This window comes from Dermacentor albipictus, unplaced genomic scaffold (genome assembly GCF_038994185.2).
Source record: "Dermacentor albipictus isolate Rhodes 1998 colony unplaced genomic scaffold, USDA_Dalb.pri_finalv2 scaffold_133, whole genome shotgun sequence".
In the NCBI taxonomy this organism is placed as follows: Eukaryota; Metazoa; Arthropoda; class Arachnida; order Ixodida; family Ixodidae; genus Dermacentor; species Dermacentor albipictus.
Genome location: NW_027225687.1, coordinates 134509 through 137966, shown reverse-complemented (window position 1 = coordinate 137966; position 3458 = coordinate 134509). Strand labels below are relative to the sequence as shown.

General features: G+C 44.7%; 1 long non-coding RNA gene across 1 annotated transcript; it reads left to right on the top strand.

The window, feature by feature from the left end:
- The first annotated feature begins 323 nt into the window (after positions 1–323).
- On the top strand, positions 324–1671 carry LOC139053475 (uncharacterized). The gene is made up of 2 exons (XR_011510513.1): positions 324–495; positions 593–1671. It is a non-coding gene; the product is annotated as an uncharacterized lncRNA (long non-coding RNA).
- Positions 1672–3458: the final 1787 nt, after the last annotated feature.

The following is a 3458-nucleotide window of genomic DNA, read 5'->3' as shown; positions in this document are numbered from 1 at the left end:
TTTTTGTGATCAAAAGGCTCCCAGCAAGTCAAATATTGAATCATATTGTCGGCTTTGTTATCTGGCGGCGTTGAGTGGGGATAATTACCCGAAAATGACGCCAGCTATTCACTAGTGAGCTTTGACTTGGAGTTCGGGTCGTTTTATTCCACGAAAACGCATTCCTGAAGGTCCGCCTCATGTCCAACATGTATACCTAGCCTTTACAGCCAGTTTGCAGCAGTTTTGGTTTCGCTTCTCTTGTTAAATCCGCCAGAGGGCTGCATCCGGTGTTACTATCGCAACAACGCCAGTCGCTCCGGTCTCTGCCATGGCGTCGTCGTCGGATGCAACTGCGCCGCGCGGAAAGCGTTCTGCTCGAAAGTATTCTTCACCCGCACCTGATTTTAGTGACGAGGATTCGAGCTTCGAGTCCGAAGATGACAGTACTTCTGCTTCAAGCTCTGACGGCGACGATGTTTCGAGTCAGCCCGGGACATCCGCAGCTGCTCACCGGTGAGTTACCTTTACGGCCTTGAGCAGTCACCGGCGTCGCGCGCGCTTATCTGCCGACCTTTGTGCACAAGCTTAGAGCTATTCTTGCTATCTGCAGGGTCCGTACGTCGCTAGGCCAGGATGTGCTGCCACCGGCTGTGAAGAAACTTCAGTTCACGCCAACAAGGCCGCCCGGAGCACATCTCGGCCCAGCACTTCGGAGCAGCGCAAGACGCTTTACAACGGCGCGCGATTTTTTCCTCCTGTTCTTCACCGCAGAAGTAATAAATACTATCTGCAAGAACACGAATAAATATGCTTGGATGCATATTTTGGAGCTTCCAAGCTATGCTGAAAGAGATGGGTCGTGGAAGGAAGTGACTCCCGACGAATTAGTGAAGTTCATTGGACTGCTCATTTATAGGAAAGGAAAGAGAAGGAAAGAAGAGAAGAGGCGGCGTGTGGACTATCATCCCAATCGAAAAGCCGGTGCTGATTGACGACTATAATTCCGGGATGCTTGGAGTTGATAAGTCGGATCAGCTGATTGCATCCTATAACGTTTTGATGAAGTGCGTGAGGTGGTGGAAGACGCTCTTCTTTCATTGTATTGACATGGCTGTTGTGAATAGCTTCATTCTTTTTCAAGAGCACCGCCAGCAACACCTCTCAACACCGGAATTGCAGAGGAGCGCCCACTTCGACCAACTTTCTTTTCGGATGGAGCTCACCCAACAGCTGCTCGAGCTTGATGATGAAGAGGTTCCCAGAGTGCATCCTGTCCCAAAAGAAGTGCCGCACCATCCGCAAAAGATGCCGAAAAGGCGAAACTGCAGGATGTGCTATCAGGAACGCAAAATCGAACAAAAGACAAACGTTTTCTGCGAAAACTGCGAAGTGCACCTGTGCCTCACGAAAACGCGCAACTGCTTCACCGCATGGCACGAGCGCTGAAGCTGTTCCCGGTCTTTACTTTTTTTTATGTAGCTGAAGAACGGCGCGGTACAGAGAATTAATTTTTTTAGACAGTATTCCTGAGTCATTGATCTTCAAAATGTATATTCTAAATTTTCTTTCTTAATAATGTGTATGTAGATATTGTGCCTTTTCTTTCTTGTTTTTATCAACTCGCCACAAAAATGGCACTTTTCCGAATTTTTTGTATGTTCCCTAATAAATTGTTTGCTTTGTAACTTATGTTTTTGGAAAGAGCATTTCATTATGTGCAATTTGGCATGCTGCAACGTGTTCTGGAATATTATTTGTACTGGCAACAAAATTTCTTCCGAGACCTATGAAAAACGGCCATTTTCTCGCGGTAACGAAAGAGTTAAGCTCCAACCAGTTTAGAGTGGGTTCCCCAACATAGCAGCACTGCCAAATCCAATACCTGGACTAGAATGAACTTTTAGTCAACAGCAAATTTCCTTTTCAAGGCGTCTTTTCAGCTTTCTGCAACTACCCGAGTGGACCCCAGCTTTTCCTTTCATATTGTAGGTACACCAGAATTGCAGCGAAAGGTGCACATGCTTTAATTGAACTCGCAAAAAAACATGTGAAATCTTGGTTCAGAACATTGTTACGTAACAAAAGTTCTTGAACTCTCCAAAAGTTTCAAAGGTAGTGGCTGACTGGCACTCAGTATTGCCCAGTCACAGTTTGGGAAAGAAGCAGCAAGACTTATCCTAATGCGAGGGTTGTGGGGCTAGTTGGTGCATAGCTTTCAAAGGATGAAGTGCCAACAGTGACGGCACACTAGGAAGGAACAAAGACCAGGACAAGGCGCCACTTGCAACTTATTGAAGTCAAAGGTGGCCGATTATATAGCCATGGGGAGAGGGGGACGAAGAAAGAGGAACACTGATTATGTGAATGCACACATGCGAGAACACTGGAGATATACATGTATGAAGGAAATCACAATTATTCAAAATTTAAAACTTGTCTAAAAACATGCTTTCGTTCAGAGACATGGTGCTGACACAGGCGTCCACTCTTTTCTTAATCTCGTTGACCTCCAACAACTCGCGCACCACAGAATTTTTACTTTTAAATATGATTGTTGTATCATGAAGCCTTGCTTCACATACTTGTTTATTCTCATTCCCACAGGCCTTGCAATAAAGTGGCAAGTTTGAACCACAACCATTTTTCAATGAAAGCTTATGCTCGTGCAGGCGTTAATACGTCGGCCAGTTTGGCCGATGTACTCTTTCCCACACTTCAGCGGTATGCAGTACACAACACCTTTTTCACACTTAACAAAAAGGTTCATATGTTTAATAGAACGGCCTACTTTCTTAGTCATCAGAACCAATCAGGCGGAACAAAGTAGCAAGTTTTCGGGGCGCAGAAAAAAACCACAGAAATTTTATATTTCACGGCGACCTGTTTAAGATTATGCGCCACTTTATGAGAATACGATATTACCACTGGCTTAGCTTTCTTTTCAAATGCTTGACCTTCACTGCTTATTTTTCTTTTTTCACCTTTTGCAATAACCCTTGCGAAACTGCTCTTAAAACTAAACAAGGAAAGCCAGCCTTCCTTAACTTCAATATCTGTTCATCAAAGCTTGCTTGTGCCTTACGACAGCACGATTTTTCAAGGGCAGATTCAAAGCACATAGTGGTAATCTCACGTTTTACAGTCTTGGAGTGTGTAGACTCTCACGACAACAATTCCTTGAGGGCATGAGGTTGGTACATCCAGGAGGAACCTTTGTCAGTAAGGGCTATGTCAAGATCTTAAAACTGCAAGCTGTTATCCTTGGCTAGTTCAAAAGTAAAATCTAAGCCTTTGCCTTGCTGTTTAAAACCGGACAAAATGCCCTGCACAGTATGCGAGTAAGTCATGGGAGATTGTTCCGTCAATAAAAAAAAATCAACATACCCAAAAACCTTGAGCGCCTTGCCTCCGTCAAACACCTTGGATAGCACTGTATGTCCACAAGGAAAATATTGCAAAGTACGGGAGCCACGCAA